Raw genomic sequence first — 7,107 nt, forward strand, 5'->3', positions numbered from 1 at the left:
AATAATAAGGCAAACAACCCAACTTTTTTAAATGGGCAAAATGTTTGAACAGCCACTTCACCAAAGAAGATATATGCATGGCAACTAAGCACACAAAAAGATGAGCAATTATTATTGATTAGGGAAATGCAAATCACAACACAATGAGATAACATTATACACATCCTAGAGTGGCCAAATTTTAAAAGGCCAACTACAACAAGTGTTGGTGCAGATACAAAACAACTGGAACCCTCACACTTTGCTGGTGGGAATGCAAAGTGCTGAAGCCATTTTAGAAAACAACTTAGCAATTTTTATACCATATGATTCAGTAATTAACACTTCTAAGTGTTTACCCAAGAGAAAATACAAACATATGTACAAAGACATGTACACAAAGGTGCATAGAAGCTTTATTTATAATAACCTCAAACTGGAAATAACCCAAATGTCCATCCACTGGTGAATGAATAAACAAATTAGAGTATATCTACGTAGCGGAATACTATTCAGCAATAAGAAGGAAAAAGCTAGAAATTCTAAAAAAGGAAAAACTGTAGTAATAAAAAGCAGGTAAGTGTTGGGAGTTGAGGCTGAATGGGAGGAATGAGACTGCCTGCAAAGGGGCATGAGGGGACTTCTAAGGGTGATGTAATTATGTTGATTGTGGGAGTGGGTGTATGACTGCATACATTTGTCAAAATTCATCAAATAGTACATTTGAGATTGATGAGTTTTATTGTATGTAAAAATACCTCGAGTAAACAGTTCTCAGAGCTTTCTGAGATAGATGCTCTTCCTGGGTTATAATCCTCAAATTTGGCTTGAATAAAATTTTCCATTTCTTTCATTTAAGAAAAAAACACTCAAAAAGTTGCTTTAAAAAGAAAATGATATCAGGGTCATCAAAAATTGAAGCATCCTAACCCCATTCCCCAGACCAGATTAGGTCCACCGTATGTTCTCTCACCGTCCTTATCTTCATTGTAATTAATTGTTTAATTTTCTGTCTTGCCAAGTAGATTTTAAGTTCTGGGGACAAGACCCATGTCCATCTTACTTAATGCTATATGACATAGCACAATTTTCAGCATATATTAGGTTCTCAATAAATATTTGTTAAATGAATGAAAGTCAAACCAGCATAAATCAAAGCTATGCTTATTGACTCAAATATCTATTTACTTGGAGACCTACAGTAAAATGGTTGCCCACAGTTGTCTAAGGAGCTGATTTAGGGTGACTTACCACTTAGGAGACACCAAAGTGCCACTGAGACAATAAAAACAACAGGAGAATTACTGACCAATTAGACAAGTAGAAATGAAGAGCATAGCTGCTCTTTCAGAACCCAAGTAATAGAAAGACTGTGGAGCAAAGATTTAGGGTTGCAATCAAAGGTAAACCTTACAGATAATTGTGTATAAGACAAACCAGACAGCAAGCATTAATATTTTGCTGGATGGCAAAGACAGAAACAGCAAATTACCTTTTTTTAAAAATTTATTTATTTTTTTATTTTTGTCTGCGTTGGGTCTTCGTTGCTGTGCGCGGGCTTTTCTCTGGTTGAGGCGAGCAGGGGCTACTGTTTGTTGTGGTGCATGGGCTTCTCTTGTTGCGGAGCATGGGCTCTAGGCGCACGGGCTTCAGTAGTTGTGCCGTACCGGCTTTGTTGCTCCACGGCATATGGGATCTTACCGGACCAGGGCTCGAACCCGTGTCTCCTGCATTGGCAGGCGAATTCTTAACCACTGCACCACCAGGGAAACCGCACAAATTACCTTTAAACGTTATCTTCTAGCCCTAAAGACAAGGACAGTAATGGTAAGTTTGGGCCTGGACTGGGCTTCTTAGGATATTTTTCTTTCAATTGACTCTAATTAAGGTTTCAAATCCTACTTCTGATCGCTCATGTAAGGGAGGGTCTGGAAATACGACTTCTTACGTGGGTAAACCTGTTCTTTGGAATTCTTGGGATTCTCATGCATAAGCCTGATTTATTGTAAATCAGACTTATGATGTACAATCTGATATAATAAATTATAATTATCAAATATAACTCTAACTGACTTATTTCTTTAGTATTTGCAGAAAGGCTAGAGTTGGTTCAACAAATATGTGTTGAGTGCCTACTCTTGCTCTAGGCACAGGGGAGGTAACAGTGAACTAAACAGGCAAAAGATACCCAGTCTTTATGGAGCTTACATTATAGTGGAGAAAAATAATAAATAATTAAAATATAAAATATATGAGATAGCAATAAATACCATTAAAAGTATGGCAAAGAATATAGATAGTGCTCAGGGATAGGAGCTGCAATTTTAAACAGGGTAGACAGGGAAGTCATCATCGAAAATGTGACATTTGAAACAAATGAGATGAGGGAGTGACCCATCTGCACATCTGGAAGAGTGTTTCACTCAGAGGGAATGGCAAATGCAAAGGCCCCGAGGCAGGAGAATCCCTGACAGGTTTGAGGAATTGCAAGGAGGCCAGTGACACTAGCACTTGACGGTCTAACATGGGAGCCACTAGTCACGTGTGGTTATTGAGCCCCTGAAATGTCCCTAGTTCAAATTGTGTAATTATTTTAGAGTGATTATGTTACTGGCCCCAGTTCTTCACTCCTCTTGTAACCATGCCCTTTACAAGGGGACTTCATAGCTCATCCTAGGAAAAGAAAAAAGTTTTTTCTGCCCCTTGATTCTAAGTTTGCCATGTTAGACATATACTAGAATTCAGCCTAAATCATTGCCCCTCAGGCTCAAGAACTAAATAAATGCTTATTTTCTTAAGCTACTGAGTCTTGAGGTGGTTTATTTGATGGCAATTTTGAGGCTGCCTTCCTTTTCTTGGATGCCACTGATTTTCTGCTTTGACCTTTGGAAACTGTTACATGGGTATAAAATTAACCACTGGTATTTGGAACATTATTTCTCTTGGGTTAAGTTCCAAGTATTTGGTTTAACTTCTCTAAGGGCTGCAGAATGGCTTGTTTTCTAAATGGAGTGTGTATGGGACTAGAACTGGGATAATCTTGTGTGTTCTATGGACTTCAAAAGCAGAAAACATGTGGTGATAAACTAATTCAATTCCTCAGATTTGAAGAGACTACACGAATTTCAGTAGACGATCACCCAGGCTAAAACTGCTGAAGAAACCCTGACTTTGCTCAGACTGGGCAGTGTGACCCCTCTATTTGAGACTGAGCAGAATCGGAAACTGGGGGGAATGATCTGTGGAGTTTAACCAAAGAAATTTTGATGTTGATACCTTTGAATTTAAACCTATAGGGTAAGGTTATTTAAACTTTGGGTTTTAATTTATCCTTAGCAATTTGATAATGGGTGCTTTTTAAAATCTGAAGTATTGGGGACTTCCCTGGTGGTCCAGTGGTTGAGAATCTGCCTTCCAATGCAGGGGATGTGGGTTCGACCCCTGGTCGGGGAACTAAGATCCCACATGCCACAGGGCAACTAAGCTCACACGCCCTGGAGCCTGTGTGTGCGCACCAGAACGAGACAGAAGCCCGCGCTGCAAAGAAGAGCCCTCACGCCGCAACGAAAGATCCCGCGTGCCACAACAAAGATCCCATGTGCCTCAACTAAGAACGGATGCAGCCAAATAAATAAATAAATGATTTTTAAAAGTCTGAAGTATTATTCTACTGATAATTTATTTGATTGCATAATCTCTGGCCAGCTCTATTGAAATGGTTTTCATTAGAGAAAGGAAAAGAATGCGCTTTTGGCCAAGGGACCACCAGGCTTTGAGGTTAATTTAACAAATGTATTGTTCTGATCTACTTTAGAGATTTTAATGGGGCAAAAGCTAAACTGCTGCAACATTAGATGCTTTCCCATAAAAAAGGACAAGGATGCTAGCATTGGACTAGAGATCTTAGGCAATGAAATTCAATAAGAAAAAATAAATGAGTTATACTAGAAAAGAAGAAACAAAATTATCATTACTTGTAGACAATCTGATTACAGTTTAAGAAATTGTAGAAAACTATCTTTAAAAAATAACTATTGGGGGACTTCCCTGGAGGTCCAGTGGATAAGACTCTGTGCTTCCAGGGCAGGGGGCACAGGTTCGACCCCTGGTTGGGGAACTGGGATTCCACATGCTTTGCGGCACGGCCAAAAAAACAAAAAACAAACAAAAACTATTGGCAATTCCCTGGCGGTCCAGTGGTTAGGGCTCCACGCTCTCACTGCTGAGGACCCAGGTTCGAACCCTGGTCCGAGAACTAGAATTCCACAAGCTGTGTGGTGTGGCCCCCGAAAAACCTATTAGAACTATCTTGAGTGGGGTGTTGTTTCACAAGTGTATACATATATCAAAACTCATTGAATGATGTATTTAATATATGAGAGTTTAACTATATGTAGATTTTCACTCACTTAAAAATCATTAGAACTAGCAAGAGAGATCATGAGATGACTGGATTAAAAATTAACATGAAATAAGTAAATAGCTTTGAAAAAATTCTATTCACAGCAGCAATCACCCCTGTAAAACATCCTGAGATAACCATAACAAGAAGTGTGTAAGATCTACATGAAGAAACATATGAAACTTTATTAAAGGGCAAAAAGAAGGCCTGAATAAATGAGTTCTACTATGTTCGTATAGGAGAGATTCAATGTTAAAAAAAAAAGTAAATTCTCTCCAAATTAATCTGTATATTTAACACAATCCCAATTAGAATCCCAAAGTTTTCCTCTCTCACGGATATTAAAAGTGCATGTTGGGTTTCCCTGGTGGCACAGTGGTTAAGAATCCTCCTGCCAATGCAGGAGACACGGGTTTGAGCCCTGGTCCGGGAAGATCCCACATGCCGCGGAGCAACTAAGCCCATGAGCCACAACTACTGAGCCTATGCTCTAGAGCCCGTGAGCCACAACTACTGAGCCCGCGAGCCACAACTACTGAAGCCCGCGTGCCTAGAGCCCGTGCTCTGTAACAAGAGAAGCCACCGCACTGAGAAGCCGATGCGCTGCAACGAAGAGTAGCCCCCGCTCGCCGCAACTAGAGAAAAGCCCGCGCCCAGCACTGAAGACCCAGTGCAGCCCAAAATGAATGAATAAATAAATAACTTTTTTTAAACGTGCATGTTACTTTCCTCTTCTTTTCCAAATTTGGGCATCCTTGCTCAATAGTTCTTTCAGATAAATTGCAAAGTCAGCCATCCATTCTCCAAGCCTTGAATGTGGTACATTTTTCTGATTCACACCAAGATGCCACATAGACAAGGAAAGGCCTTGTAAATGTATGGTAGGAGAAGGTAGCCTTAAGCAAGAGAGAAAAGACAAAAACCACAAGGGAAGGATTAATGGATCTGACTACATCAAAGTTTTAGATTTCTATCCAATAAAAGACTGCATAGGCAAGGTTAAAATGCAAATAGTGTTTGAGAAGTTCAGAATAAAAACAGTAATAAATTGTACCTAAATATTTGTGGTTCTTTAAATCTTGCTGTAAATTATATTATCTTTAAAATAGAATGTAATGGTGTGGGTAAAGGATTAATAAAACTTTTCCTCTTCTTGCACAACAATTTGACCTTCGGTTAACTTGCTGTTATCTGTTTCTCTGAAACCTAATAAAGATCGAATGTCAGCTATGTTGTTAGGCAGCCTGACTTATATTAAAGCAATTACCTGATTGTTAGATTGCATCTGGGTTGCCACAACTATAGCTGGTGGGGGAGCATAGCTTTGGGCTTTTCTGAGTGTGAAGACTCTAATTGGGCCCTTGGTGAGGTCCCTGGAAGTTATGCCTATGGGGTCTTTACAAGACATACTGGCTCCCGAGGGGTACCAGACATCCAAGTCAGGGCAGCTGCCACACTGGTCTGATGTGAGTGGTCTTGCCTTGCACCTGAGCTGTCACTTGGCCGCAGGTGGGTTAAGGGGGAGAAGCTATGTAGATTTCTGCATAGATTACTGCAAGCACTCCCTGGGAGGTATAACACCTAATTCTGCCCTGCTCAGAGCTATTGTTCCTGACCTAAATCCTTCCAAATGAATCTGATGCTAAATGTGGCCCATGGTAGTCTTAATGAATCTTGAAGTTTAGTTGTGCCTGAGAAGACTCCTGGTGAATGCTGCAAATGGTAATACAAACAGTTTATACTTGGGCTATATAGAAAAGAACTAATTGGATAGAATTGTGTTAGAGCATCAATTTGAGATTTATGTAACTACACCTGTGATAAATCTTACTTGGATCTCGAGGTAATACATATGTTTCCCTGTTCCCCCATCAGTGGCAGCTGATGCAAATTGCAGGTATGGGGCCAGGGGGTATGCAGCCCTCTGTGCCATGGGTTTAGGATACCAAAATCTACAATGTGATATCAAATACTTCACAAGAAGGGCCAATCTAAGTCTCTTTATCTCACATATTTCAAGCAAGTGATGAGAGACCTGTCTGAGTTTTAGGGGTGGAAGTTTTCCTTGGCCTTAGAGATACCTTTAAATCTCCTGAGCCTGGGTGAATCCCATCTCCCCTTTTACAAGCAGATCTAAGTAGGACTACATAACCCTAGTCCCAAACGCTCTTGGCGGTTTTGCCTATCTGTAACTTGATCTAGCCAGTCTTAAGAAAGACATCTTTAAAGTTGGCGAGAACATTTGTCTGGATGAAAACTGACTGGGGAGTGATGGGGAGTCAGAATCTCCTCTTTTGATCTCTTATATAAGAAAGAAGGCAGCCCCTCCCCCCATACCCCCCCCCCCCACATACACACTCACGCACATTGTGCGAGTAAAATGATGCTTCTCTCACTGGGATCTCACTGGGAAAACCACTTATTTCCAATGCACGTGCACCTTCAAAAAGTGTAAGAAAGAGTGTCAGCATTCTTTGTGACCATATAGATCATGTAGTAATCCTAACACTACTTGGACCCTCTAAAAAGACCACTATAGGATCAGGGTCCGGCCATTGTTGATTGTGGTATTAGTAGTGGGAAAAAAAAAATCCTGTAGATATTTATTCCTCAGAGACAGAATTTATAAGAAGCCAGAAAACTTGGCTCAAGAACTTTAAATTTTAATGATAAATCTGTTCGTTTAGGTCAGACCAGGGTATCATTTGAGTTTTCTGTATATTTTA

This window comes from Grampus griseus (assembly GCF_964374135.1).
Source record: "Grampus griseus genome assembly, chromosome: 11".
NCBI lineage: Eukaryota > Metazoa > Chordata > Mammalia > Artiodactyla > Delphinidae > Grampus > Grampus griseus.